Source organism: Pholis gunnellus (genome assembly GCF_910591455.1).
Source record: "Pholis gunnellus genome assembly, chromosome: 24".
Classification (NCBI taxonomy): Eukaryota; Metazoa; Chordata; class Actinopteri; order Perciformes; family Pholidae; genus Pholis; species Pholis gunnellus.
The window spans coordinates 7,336,038-7,351,377 of NC_136551.1; positions in this window are offsets into that span (position 1 = coordinate 7,336,038).

Below are 15,340 nucleotides of genomic sequence, written 5' to 3' on the forward strand. Positions count from 1 at the left end.
TACAAGCACTCATGTGTGAAGAATTATGATAATATGCAGATTTAGCTTTGCTGATCATATTTGTACATCTATTTCCCAGCCGCCGAGAACAAGTTCACATTCATGTTCATGTGAAAACCAAGCAGTATGTCCGTCCTTTATTCCTAGTCTCCTAAAAGGTGCATGCTTGTGGAATTAAAAGCATTGGGGAGATATGTAAGGGCCAGGTGGGGATTAGAAATGAGGGACACACTGGTGAGAATAATTAGGATTAGCAGCAACATTTCACACTAGGACATATTGGGTTAGTTATTAATTGTGTCAGGTTTAGATTACTGCACATATATCTGAAACTATCAGACGTTTTTTCCTCATCGAGGTTAAGATCACCCATAATCAACATTTATAGCTGTATAGTAAGAAAATATATCCACTAAGTCATCAATAAGCGCAGGAGCTGGAAGGGGTCTATATATGTCACCTGGTTGTGTTCCCCAAGAGTTATTGACAGAGCCAGACATTCATACTCTTTTGGAATGGAGGATGAGATAACATTTAACATAGGTAGCTACAACACCACCTGTCCTTTTCTGTCTGCTCTAAAAAGGTTAAGAATCTGGAACACATTTCTTTAGCCAAGAAATAAGTCAAATATCAGGATTAGCCTGAGGCATCAGAACATTGACACAGTCCAATTAAGAGGCCAAACTTCTCCATTCATGTGTAGCAGCCCGAGCCCTCTTCACAATTTAAAAACTGATGCCGATTCGAAGAGAGGAGGTTCCGTATCAGCAAATACAAATGAACTAGACTTTATTATATGCACAGATATCACATTGTTAATGGATATCCCATTTGGTCTTTGATTGGATCTGTGAGTTCTATGAGAGAAATGCATTGTATTTCCTTGTTATAGGCAAAAATGCTAATAGGCCTCTCATGCTGGCTTGTGCAAATTATAAGGAAGGGTCTGGTAGGAGTCAGGAAGTGGAAGGAAGAAGAATTAACGGATATGCTGTTACCTTAGTAGAGCACTTCCATACTGCGGCCAAGACACATGGAGATATTATCCAGCAAAGAGATCATCTTGGTGAGTGTATTGCTGTAGAACATGTCACAGAAATGTGAATGTTTCTAACAACAATCCTATTTTACTTTCAAAATAAAAGCCGCCATGAAAAACCTCTGGAGGAATGTCAGCGGTAGATTACAAAGAATGTGATTTGACATCAAACACACAGAAACGCTGGTTTGGTTCGCTAATGGACTGGATTCATTTTAAAATACGGAATGTTCTTTTTTTTTTGCAAAAATGGGTGCCAGATCTGAATCCTTTCATTTGTTAACACAAGGCTTTTATTCTGAAATATTTGTAGGAGAGTGTTGTGGAAAATGCAATGGATAATTTCTATTATTTACAAATAGGTACACTTCTTCACCATTTTCTGTCTAAAATGAATATAAATATTTTTTATAATTAAATAAAATGAAACATTCTGGCAAATATGAAAGGCAAACTATAAAAAGGGCTGGCAGCGGCTCAGCAGTGCAGAGAGGTAGCCATATACTTTGAATTGTACTTCATTATTTTAACTTTAACCACTATAACATTTTGCAACTTTGTCGAAGAGGTCAAACTTCCTCTGCACTTGAATTCATTATTTTTAAATAGCATTTTAAGTGCCTTGCCTAATGACACAACAATAGAGGTGGTGACAGTGAGCGCAAGCTGTCTGATTATTTGTGATTGTGGAAAACACAGTTTGCCCGCACTGTTCCAGAATCCTCTGACCATTCGACTGTGCTGTGCATAGCATATGGTCAATGTCATTACCACTCACCCATTGACTATCATCTAAATGTCGTTTCTAAGGACATTCGTTTCTCATCAGGAGATGGTCATCCCTAACAATAAAGCCCACAACACCACTAACTACCTAATACTATACACACATTGTAATGTCATGAACAACCCTGTTGTCTGTTTGGGACTATCACATGCTTGTAATCGTCAAACTGCATTCTCGGCTCTCACTTTGTGACCATGAATGACACAGCACGTTTGTATCTAGTAGTTTCTGCCATGGAGCGTGCACTCCTCTGCTCGGTCTGATTTATGAACAAAGTCACACTGAATGAAGCAAGACTTTAATCGTTAAGTCTTCCTTCTCTTACAGAATCCTTCGTGAAATCCCTCCCAGGCATGAAACCTTCACAGACGTTGTCTTGTCCTGCTGAGATCTGATTTGACTCGGGTTGATAACCTGGCTCCAGACGGATTTAATGAAGAAAAGTAGATGGCAGAAGTACACTTACTCAAGTATTGTACTTACCTTGAAAGACTTTTCTGCCTTTCTTCTTCTACATTTCAGAGGAAAATGTGTGACATTTGATTCCACCACATATATCTATATTAGACTCGTATATCACTGTTGCCAAGGAGAAATCGTAGAACTCCACACTGTCAGTTTTCCAAGAAAAACCACCTGTTTTTTTATCAACCATGCATTTTTGATGAAGAAATAAGAGCCCTCTCTACACCTGAGGAGGACCATGTTCTCCTTCAAGTGATTGAAAAGAAGGAACATCTCAAAAATTGCCGCCACAGAGTTTTCATCCTAAAGTGACCATATGAATTAGTCTGACTTGGCTTCATCTGTCCCCTTTAGAAACATTGAATGCTGTCCACATGTTAATGTTCAATTTCACACTGATGTGAATGATATACTGGTACTGGTTTTAGCTATCAGTTAAATAGGAGCGTTGCTATGGAAGCCCAGTATTCATGTTGGATGATCATTAGGCCTTACAGTGGGTATCAAGTTGTCATCATTAATTACCATTCTTTCCCCCTGATCTAACATATCCTAAGGCTGTTTTCACTTTAACATCTCAGAACCTTTTACTGCTAAGAATTTCTATTTGTTTGTATTTTCGGCACATAAGGTATTTTTCTATTTGCTTAAATTTATACTCAATTTATACTCAATTGATACTGTGCTGGTGATGATGACAAAGACACGTACTTATATGTCTCTATCGGTCCCGCTCCCACATGCTCTATATGAATGTGTGTGCTCAGCTAAACTAAAAACTGAAAGTGGAGTTGACATTTTGCCATGTGAGTCCAGTGTCGTTGAGAGATAAACCTCTGGAGGCGAGGGGCTGTATATCAGGGCATCTGGTCGAGCCAGCGAATATGAAGGCCAAGACTTTCTTTTCCGTGCACTGTTGCTGTTACCAGTCAGGTTAGAAACTTATGAGACCAAATGTGGAGTAGAGAGACGACGTGTACGACCAAGGAGCCGGTTTAAAAGCTGATTTTAAACCAACAAAAAGCGAAATCATCGTCAGACGATAGCTGGTGTGTTCTGAGATTGCTTTTCGGCCAAAGCTTTATGCAACTACACAGGTTTTTAAGATAGTCATCGGTAAACCTGCTGGTCAACACAAACATGTGTCCCTGGGCCAGCATGTCTTGTTGGATTAATAATATTGTAGATGTTGCCAACACAATCCCTGTCAGCACACACTTCAAGTCTTTAGCCTACAGAACATGTCCTGGAGGAACCTGAGGGCCCTTTGGTGCTCCTTCATCTTGTTCCTCCTCAGTGCCATTACCTGCTCCAGGAGCCATGCTGTAATCAGGTAAGAGTCATTGTTCATTGTTCTTTGCACTTGTTGCCTTGCCGAAGACATTCATTGCAGCGCCCACCTTTTCATTTTCAATGCCATCCCCTCTTAAAAATCCACAGAATCTTTCAATTCACCAATTGACACTTTATTGGAAGAGAAGTTCTCCTTGTATCTGGTGGAATTCTAAACGTCTGTTCACAGACCAGGGCACTCTCCAAGTTCTTCACCAGATGTGGGACGTCTTTCATGAAGCTCCTGTCTGGTCTTGCTGGGTGTGGATCTTCCACATTGCCCGATTAGGACGATAGAGTTGAGGATGATCGGCTTGTACTTTGCACCATCAGTGGAGTTGCCACTGTAGTAGTAAGCCTCTACTTGCTTCCACCGTGTCGTGCTACCTGCCAACATCAAAACACACGCTCGTTGCCACTCCTGTGTGGACGGATAACGTCCCGTCCCCATAAAGCTTCAATGTTTCCAGGTGTAGGGTTAGCTCATCCAGAGTCAGCACACACACACACCCTCTCTATTTCTGTCAGGCCAGCTACCTCCAGCTTTAGCATGTCCACCAGCTTCACTAATACTCCTGGTAACATCTTTATGCTGCAGTCTTCTTTGCAGGGTTCCGATGTCAGTGAGAGGCATCTCCATGCCCTGGAGCAGACTGTAGGCTGTTGAGCCTGTGGCATAATGGAGTTCTATGGCCTTTTTAATAATGTAGTTTCTTCTCATCTCACGGCCCTTTTACTCTTCGCACCGATCGCTTTTATTTGATCTTTAGAAAATATTGCAGCAAATTTCTTTTCCATTAATACATTCTTTTAGTAGGACCGCATCCATTCTTTTCTGTCTTTTTAGGGTTCACTGTGTTTTTCTTGTCTGATCTTTTTGTTTTCCTCCCTCAGGATTTTCTTTCTGTCTCCTGGCTCACTTGGTCCCAAACACACTGGTTACCGGCTAATTGGCTTCTGGCATGTCTCTATCCATCTCCTCATAGGCTTCACCTTATTTGTCCTCTCTTCCCTCACTTTCCCTTCTCTCACTTCAGTCATAAAACATCTCAGGTTGTGATTAAATAGCTACAGATGCTACACTGTCCACTTGACACATCTGATTATAACCACAAATTTAGGTATTACTTTCTGTTTGCTCCTGGAGGTCAGATCACATGTATTTGTCATACACACACTTGTATGCGCATAGTGAAATTATTATCCAGGTGTTCAGATCTCCTCTTGTTCCTACAGTTGCACTGAATAGGATTGGTCCATCTTACTCTACCCTAACACATACTTTCACACCCTTTGCTTTACACAAACCAATGGATCTGTTCTCCTTGATGTTGGAAATGGTTGACTTTTGTATGTAGAAGCACTTCTGTTGGGCTATTCTCTCTGACCTCTGCCATCAAAAAGGGCTTTTTGCCACATGATTGGCTGACTAGATATTTCCATTAACAAGCAGTTGATCAGGTAAACCTAATGAAGTGGCCTCTGTTGAGAGAGAGAGAGAGAGAGAGGTTTGGTTCTTCCAGATCTCAAAGTGAAACTAAAAGAAAGAGAGCAGAAAGTTATGTTTGTTGAGAAGTATTTGTATACCCAAATGCACTGAGATCCCACCGGTCACTATTGTTGCAGTCAACATACTCATTCAGTGGCCACACTGAAAAAAGTTGAGTAATTGCAAACACCTTAACGTTGATCTGTACCAAAAATGTCTGTCCGATCTTAATGTTAGGATTCTTTAATAACCTGTTGATGCAGCTTGTGGAAGATTGAGAAGCAACGAGTGTCCGGGCAGAATAGCAGACAGGTAAGTAGACAGGCAGGTAACCCGTCCAATCATTACATTCAGTCCGTTCAGTCCGAATGGAAAAATAAAAATTGGACGGGATTATTACCGTCCTGCGACAGCCAAAGATACATGATTGTTTTCTCTCTGTTTTGACAGAGCTTTAGATGAATTGAATCAGGATGTAATGAGAATTTCAACAAAAATGTTTTTGAAGATTATTACCAACCCTGCCTTTAAGCCTTTAAGTCTTGCAGCACAATTATTTTATACAAGTCTTATAGAAAAATAACACTTATATTGTTGCAAAATATTAAATTTGCATCATAAACTGCTGATATTTGACAAAATTGACCTCTAAAACTTGCGTATGTTACCGTTTATTCTATATTTGCCCTGGGTTATATATATTGCTCTTCATTTCATACATTATTCCGTACGTTAGTCTGCAGTTTAATGCTTATTGGACTTCTGGTTAGACGCTAAACTGCATTTCATTGTCTCGGTACCTGTCCTCTGTGCAATGACAATACTTGTGCATGTTTATGTGAATGTCTCAACAGCAATTATGACCATAGAAGCACAAGAAAATATGAATGCGTACATACTGTAAATGTATTCTACGTTGCTAACTTTCCCCCTTCATGACATTTTCACGAAAAACTGATGTAGAGACAGAGGTTTATTTAGAAAAGACACTATGCAATGATCGTCTATCGACACGACGCCCCTTAGACGTCCAAAACTGATGCTAGAGAGCCACTGACCAAGATGCTGTGTTCAGACGCTTTTGGGTGAGAATGTGATGCAGGATATTAGCCCTGAAAAGGGATCAGTACCAGAAATGACACAGTTACCATTACTGTCTTCCTTGAGGCCTGCAGGGTCATTTCCCAGAGTGCAGATCCGAATGTAAAGTTGAAGTCACCAATATTTGCTGCAGCAGTTATGTAGTATTGAAGGCCTGCTTTACATGACACATTTAAAAATAGAACGTCTGTGTTGCAAAGTGGGGCTGTGGTTTACCAGGCAGGCTGTCTCATGTGACAGTATCAAGTTGCATTGTGGGTAGCGTAGGATCTAGTGGATTGACTCAGATTAGGCACTCAGTCGTGCTGCCTCCATTTGGACTCATTATAGTTATGTTTTTTAATGTTCTTGTGAGCGCTCCAACTGTGTGGGTGTGCAATGCATAATTACTGGAATAGCCCTTTAAGTTAAGGATTGGAATACTAATTTCACGCTTAGTGATGACTAAATTTACGAGCACTTTTGCAATGTGAAAATGAAACGTGAAAATGTTGAGGGTTTTGCGCGTAAGTGAAAAGCTGCAAATGATGCAGTGATTGGCTGTAGATGTGTTAGTTCTGTGGCACTGGGCCACAGTCCAGTGTGTGTTATCCGTCCTGCGTGCTCCTGTGTGACCGTCGTGTTCTGGTGCGAAAGCCTCAGCTGCTGAGCAGGAACAGAACTAGAACTAAAGCACAGGAAGGCGAGTGTGACGGGCGATTATCTCAGCTGTCATTCACATCTGAAGGTCAGACATCACGCTGAGTTATTAGCAGCCTGGGATTGTATGCACTAATTCAGTCCAGCTGTGGTTATTAATAATGACAGTAATATTAGGCAGCCTAGTAAAAAGCCCCTCCCTGTTTAAAAGATGTCTTGTAATTAGTATCTTACTGTGTGATTGATTGTTGGCTTAATGATCCTTTGATAGATGGTTAAATAGGTCATTCTCCCTGATGATGTTATGGATACCAATAAGGAAGCTACTTTATTCCTGTCATGTTCAGTGTCGATTATATTCAATGCATAATGTGAGCAACAAATAAGACAACTATGTGACAGCTATTAGTGTTATGTAGTGTGATGAAGGCGTATCTCCTGCCGTCGCCATACATCTTTGAATCTCTCTGCGTGACGGCATCACCGTAATGACGAACAGGCTGCTGCTGAAATGTGAAGAGTGTAATCCAGGCTGATAACAAGGTAAAAATGAACCTGAGCACAATCAAGCTATTTCAGGCCACATTACAAGGCGATCACATCCCCGCTCAGACTTAGCTTTCATGATAGAGGCGGAATAATCAGCCGCTTGAGATAAAGCCTGGGTAATCTATCATCGGACAGCAGGGCTCTGGGGTTTCCAAGCCGCAGGGGTGCAGGGGCCCTTTATACTCCAAAAGGACGATCCATCATTTAACATGCTAACAAGGCGAGGGGTTTTAACATGAAAGATAACGCAGGTGTGGCGTTATCGGGCGCTCTCAGAGACCTCTGCTAGCGCTGATGGGAAACGCTCCCTTATCTTCATCCGAGGGAAAACTGACCCTGTGACACCGAGAGAGAGCCCTCAAAACAAAGTGTTCCACATCCAAAGTGAAAACTTTACATCTCGCAGTTAATTAATGAGAACATTTTAGGACCAGGTCTGCTGCTGTGCTTTATGACACTCAAAAGATATTCGCAAAAGTTGAGCTTTTCTCAACTTTCACCTGTAGGTCTGGTGTCTCTGTAGCTTAGTTTGAATTCATACTTCTGTATTTTGAGTGTGTTCACACTGACAAGTATGGCAAAATGCAGCACACTATGAGTACCCGATATGACGGTCAGAAAGGTGAGTGTGGAGCGCTGGACACTTGTCACCGTTAACAGTTGCCATCTTGGCTACCCAACGGAAGGTTAGGTTTTCAGCAGCTTGTTGATGTTGCTCTGCTGAACTCCGCACTTTACAACTTAAAGTTAAGTACCACCACACTGTTGCTGGATAGAAGCCGTAATACATTTCTGTTGCGTTAATTAAGCGGTTTGTAAGGATTTAGTGGCACAAACAGTAACACGGCTAGCTAACAGCGACGATTGTCAACACTGCTCTGTCGAAATTCATGCATTATGCAAATACACATTGTAATACATGGAAGTTAAGATACATTGAGCTACAGCACAGGTCCCATTCACAATGAAAAGCAGCCTATTGTCAGTCTGTACATCTGTATGTGTGAACATTTACAACCTGGGCATGTTACAATCTCATCCAGTGATTCTCATTTTTGTGGCAGTTTTCCTGTCACTATAGTTTATGGAAGTAGCTGTTTTTGTTCTGGCTCTGGCACCGTTAGATAACGTCCTCATTCTTCATCCTGCCAACAAAGCTGATCAATTGGTCAATTGATTCTCCAACCACGGGAAGCAGACGTCAATGAGCACAATCACGGCTCCATCAAAAATATGGGCAATGATTCAGAGGTCTACTTATATCTTCAAAACATTCCCAGAATGTTACACTTTTGGAAATTCGGAATCATAACTGGATGTTCTGTGAGCGTTATAGAGAGCTGAAGCTCTGCCTCTGTTCCACCAGCTTTAATACATTCAAATGGGCAAGTTTAAGAAAAGAGAGGGATGAAATATGGATTTTCCAAAGGCATCTCAATGTCTGAAAGAGATCTGAACAGTTGTTCATTTCCTGAGCATCCATCCATCTGTCCTTTGCTACTGTACATCCACCAAATGTTGGGAAATTAGTCTGAAAATAATATTTCAAGGACATGCTTTTGCAGCCTGAGAAACTACTTGCCAAGTGCTATTCAGTTTCCCCCGTCTGCGTCCAATCAATGCAATCCAAGATGTTGCCGTTTCTGTTCGCTCTGTAGACGGACCAACTTTTCCAGAAGTCCACCGCGGAAGGCATACTCCCGGTTTCTCTGTCCTTCCCCCTCCGCCTCTCAAGGACAGGACAGCGAGGAGCAGATACTGTGCCGCAACCTGATCTATATTCTGGACAGGATGTGTACTATATAAAGAAAGTGATGGGCCTTTGTAAGTCTACCTGCCCCACTTTCCTCCCAAAACTTCCTGAAGCCTTCCACTACAAGCGGGCGTCAGATAAGACTGGCTGTTGGGAGAGGTGAGGAAGTGTGTGCACAAACACTGCCGTCTCCCTCGAATGCCTCTTTTCTCATTCAAAGGCTGTTTTCCCTGCTCCTGTCCCTCTATCTACTCAATTGATATCGCAGTACATTTTCTCGTACCGCACTTGTTTGATATCATCATGTGTAATACCAGATGGAACATTTTGAAAATTCAACCCGCTCTCCAATTTTAATACCACATTCACAGCGCAAAGGATGTTTCCAAGGAGATTGTTCTGGTCAGTGATGAGAACATGGAACACTTCGGTCTCCCGTTGAGTGACAATAGATTGCCTGTTAAAACTCGAGGGTACAAAGTAACACTTGTCCACAGGATCCATCAATTCCATGCTTCCAATTCATTGTCTATGCAAGCAGCATTCTGGCAGTGCGGCATCGGAGGGACCGACCGTCATGTTGGCAGCTCCCAATTTGCATGAGGTCGAGGTCTAGGACGACTTATCACCTGTGGAGACTGAAGAGAGAGACAGATTCAGCAACCGCGTGGCTTATAAGAGAAAAGGTTTCCAAATCAGCCGCCGTGTTGGTCCGTTTGTAATTCCCGAGGCAGCATCAGGTTCCTGATGCCTATTGGCACGCCCATCAAGCATCCAATGCTGGGAACCAGCGCAACCCCTCAGAAACAGAGACAGAAATGACTCATGCTGTTGAGGTAGATTAGTGCGTCTCGTCGATTATGACAATTTTTTCTAAAACATTTTCAATGCCAGGATAGCTTATTATTTACCCACAACAGCTTGTAGACTATTTATTGTGTTCAACAATACATCCATTCATTTAGAACACTGACATTTTATTCTATTTAAGGAAATTCCATCTTGTGTGCATCATCTGGATTATTACATGTTTCCTGTAAATTGATTGCAGGGAGAGAGATAAAGACAGATCGACTGCTGGATGAGGGAGATTGACTTTTAACAAGAGAGGGAGCGACGCACTGCTCTGTCAATTCATAAGCTCTGCCAAATCTGTATTCTAAACTGTAGATACACACTTTATACACGGCTGATAACTACAGTCAAGGCTGAACAAAAACGCACAAAAAATCCCTTAATTGCAGGTGACGTATTTATTTACAACTCTTATAGTGAAATTGCTGCGTTCGTAAATCCAATCTGATGCTCTGCACTAAAATGAAAGTGTTTCTTTAATTCAGTTCTATATGAATTAACAAACAGGGAAGTTAAAATGGATGAAAGAAAGACATTCCGATCAATGTGCATTATGCAAAATAGCGCCTCTTGAGCAAGAGCTTGTCACCAGTGAGGACGACAATGATTACGATGAGACATGAGACTGTAACATGATTATGAAAATAAGTTCGAGAACGTCAGCTATCGCTAACGTCAGGGAAAATGTAACCTAGTTAGCTTAGCGTGAAAGTAGCGTAATAAATACTGTCTGTTACTTTTTTAGAAAGGGAAATATTTTTTGTTTTTTTTACTTCATTGTGTATTTAAATGTAGAATTTAATAACAACCAAATATTGTTAATTTGGCCTATTAAGAGGTGCTGGTAGGTGAATTTCTTTATTTATAGTCTTCATGAAAGGCTTAGCTTACTGGTTGCTTGTCACAAAGTAATAAAACACGCAGAGTTTCAAATCTATGAGGGGATTGTTGGTGGTAATGAGTGAACCTGTACATACTTGTTTTTAGCGAGGCCTATGGAGAAACTGTGTATGTATGTGTGTGTGTGGGTGTGTGTGTGTGTGTGTGTGTATGTGTGTGTGTATCATTTGTTTCTTTTTTAATATACTCGTTTGCTCATTTTTGGAGACACCCCAGAGAATACCAGCATGGAGTCAGCTGAGGATCTTTCGAGATAAAGTAAAGAATAATAGTAACAACAACAATTAAAACAATGTCAACAACAACAGTATTTGTACTAACCCTAATTGGCTTCATAGCATTCCTAATAGCAGTACTGCTGACTCGGCATCAGTTTATAAGACCATAACGTAAGCTTCAGTGCCTAAAAGCTCAAGTGCAGACCATATAATCCTGTTAGAGATTGGGATGTGATTCATGATCTTTAGTGGATGTCATCCCTTTCTCTTCCTCTCCCATTTTTCATGTCACTGTCCTCTGTATGCAGCACTGAAGTAATCTTACACTCTCTAAGACTCTCCACTAATACGCAGTGTGAAATCCGCCCGTGTTCAGTGGGATTCCTCCCACTCTGTGGTGGAGGAGAGGGGATTATTGAGTGCAGGAAGTTTACGCTGGGCCACAGTTTGGAAGAGGAACACATTCATTAGAAGCAGATGCAAATAGTGATTTCATTTTTTTTTTTACATTTTATTAATGATACTCAGGCTTAATCATTTGGAAACACCTGCAGGAGTTAAATGTTAAAGATTTCCTCTCAAAATCGCCCTTTTCTATGTCCCCTGAAATGTCCGACCTTGACTACACTGATTTGTATCAAAGTGTTTTACATTCCTCTAATGGGGGGGGAGGAGGGGGACGGGGCACTTCAGAAAAGAGATTCAAGCTAGATTTGGTACATATCACAAGATTGAAATCCAATCGCAGTCTAATATGGAAATGCATATATTTAAAGGGAAATAGTCCTAAACACAACCTAAAACCCATTTTTACATACATTTTTACATTTAAAACGCGTGGAGGGGAATTTAAACTGTAGCCAGAATTCAGTGAAAAGACCGTGTCTCATTTTAGTGATTTAAATATGCTGAGATGTGTTTACGGTCTTTTCCTCAGCTGTAGTTTTGTTCATTTAGTCCAGACCAAAGGGAACACATTATGCACCAGTGTCTTTTAGTTCTAGTCGGTTTTTACAAATAAACAGGAGGAGGAAACATGGACTGTCATGGACTGATGGTACTGAGGTAACTCATTGATTGAACACTATTTCTTTCAGTCCATTTTGAAATGAAGCATCGCGTTAGTTCAGAGAAGCAGTGAAGTAGTGCTCACATCAGCTGATCGGTGCCAGCTGGGACATTTGCACTCAATGTCCTATACGGCACACTAACTGTCAGTTTTCACCATTACGCTGCTAATATTCTCTTTTAATTAACATGGCCAATGCTGCTTTACGTACCCATCTAGCGTCAGTTTTGGATGTGTCTGGGACGGCATGTCAAGTTGCCCTACATTACATGGGTAGTGTCTTTTCAAAATAAACTTCCATGTTCACAGGAAATGTACAGTTTCCACAAGTTACATGCATGCAGTTTTTTTTTTCAAAATAAATTTCCAACCTCAATTTAGTGTTCAGGTTTACTTAATTAAAAAACTCCTTGGTTAGGTTTAGGAAAACATCGTATTTTGGGATAAAAAAGTATGATTGTTACGTAATAAAATTGAATTCAAATAAGTCAACATTGACTTTGTATCACCACCGTCACAAACATCCGCCTCATGAGCGTCAGTCCTGTGTTTGCTTGACTACCCATCCACCCAGACTTCCTTCATTGGTGGACTTTAAACTATGTTGGTCACTCCTCCTTGCTCCTTATAATTACATGGATGGGTTTACATTGGAGTTAGTTGATAGCTCGGTGCATATCATACAGATGCTAAAGGTTGGCCACAGGCTTCGTCGACCAAGCGCCTGTATTTGACCAGCTCATTAAATGGCAGCACTTTGGATCAAACTAGTTCACACTGAATTCAACTTCTCTGTGTAATCTTGTCTCCATGTTTCTAACTATCAAACCATTTAAACCTGTGAAGGGATCCACGCCCGACTACAAGAGGAGTGGACAAAGCACCTCGCTCCCACTTTAGAACGTCTTGTTTGCTTTCAGCTCCTCGGCAGGCCTCCCGGGCTGGCTGTGCCTGGCTGCTGCTAATGTGCTCTCAGACAGTTAGTAAGTGAATGGCCTCTAATTTCTGCCCCATCCTCGTGTCTTAGCCGGATGGTTTTGCCTGCCTGTCCAGTGTGAAGCGCAAAGCGATTGTCCTCTAATGAGGAACAGTCGAGAAGCAATCTAACCCTGGAGCTGGGATCGCATTGTTCCCCTCCACCATCCAATTTGCACCGGATTCATCTTAATGCAGCAGCCCTTGTAGCTCTGGATTAGTGATATAACTGCGGTAGCAGGAGCTTAAAGTCCCAGACATCACTGATTGATTGAGCTTTAGTCAGGTTCATTTCTGCAGGACAAAATCCAGCTCATTTGCTTTTTTTTGCCTCCAGCTCTTTCCTGTGTTATCTTTAAGCATAATGCAGCACAGAGCGATCCAAGGAGAAGCGACTGTTATCTGTGGTTCTCCCTCCAGGAGCTGACAGACTAAACGTTCCAGCTGTGTGTTGATAGACTGACCTCAGGTGGGCCGCAGCGGACCAAGGTCGCCACATTGAGGGAGTGGGTTGCATCCAATAGGGAGACAATGAGGGAGAACACAAGCATCTTTTATCTTGTGAAGGTGAAGCAGTGTTGACAGGGACCAGAGCACAACCCTGACGCTGATTAATAGCTGTATTGAAGAAAGGTTACAGGAGGCACGTTGGATGCACATGTGGAAATGTTTGCTTGAGGACCTTTTTCTTCAGTCTTGTCAGGTTTTTCTATGTATGTTCAGCCGTTAGCTTTTTCATTTTCATAGAATAAACTCAGAATTTTCCAATATTTAATAAATTAAAGATGAAAAACTTGTATTATAAAGGCATTAATATGCAAGAAAAAATATGAAAGTCACAAATTTAGCTGATGTCTGAATTGTATTGATTCTAAAGCTGTTCATCTGTTAAGGATGGCCTCAGGTGAAGGTCCTGAAAGATACATCTAAGCGTTTTCTTTCTATGATGTTTTATTAACACAATGCTGGCATTGATAAGCGTGGTGCTTTATCCTGATGGACTTTTATTTTGCCGATGGTTATCAGATAGAACCTGAAGCTGTTCCTAATGTCCTCTCTGAAGCACTGACTCTGATTCAGAAGAAGGTCCTGAAAGAACGTTTTTTTTTTTCTTCTCTGTGAAGCAATGTGGTTCATTGACAAAAAATACACTATTTTCCCTTTTTTTCGATTCAAATTTATGACTTTATATTGTCAGAGAATATCCTGGGATAACCCACATTTCTTTTGTCTGAATATCACCCCCCTCCCCCGCTCTGCAGTTATTTTTACTGTTTGTGATACACTGCATACTTTCACCACGTCAAGCCTCTGAAGATCCAGGGAATAAAAGCCATCAATTGGTTTAGCTGCTCACACCTCATGCCCGTACTAACACCCTGACCTATGATGAGGGGTCGTGGTGAGGAGATCTGGCTTCATTTTAAATGATAATGACCCAAAAACATCTGGCAGCGTATGGTGGTGGAGCAGTTAGGGGAATTCAGACCTTCAATATGTGAGCTAATAATAGTTTGATGGATGTAACGCTGCTTGGTGCATGAGGATAACTACTCTAGGGGGGTTTCGGATATGTTCGATGGGTAGTGTATCTATTTACAGGCTCAGGACTGTAAACTGAACCCTGTCAGGATAATTATCTCAACTTGTTACGTATTGTTAGAAACAAGTATGGGATCATAACTGTGATTAATTAAGTTCTTGAGTAAGTGTTAAATTGTGCTGCTGTTCTACTGGACTCCTACTGTCTACATTTGTAGAATATATTATATATTTGGCCTTTATTTTAAATGCAGAACAGGTAGATAATAATGGAGGTCATAATTTGCCCCTATATATGTTACCAAATAACCAAGTTCATGTCATACAATGATCCCTGAGCTAGCTGTATTCAAATTGAGAGATGTGGCAAAGTTTGTCAAAGGATTTTTGAGCTTGGATTTTCTCAATCATGTACTGTCTCCACAGGCCAGAAATGAGGTTGGAGGGGTGGGAAGATGGTGAGGACCATCCTTTTTGGGGAGAAAACAACAAAGTTTATAACAAGTACTGTAGTACTTGATTACATCCACAACAGCTTTTGCAATAAAACAATATGTAAGTCTGTGTATAAAGGGAAAGCTAACATACTTACTGCGGAGTAGGCAACTTGGTGCTCCCCAAATG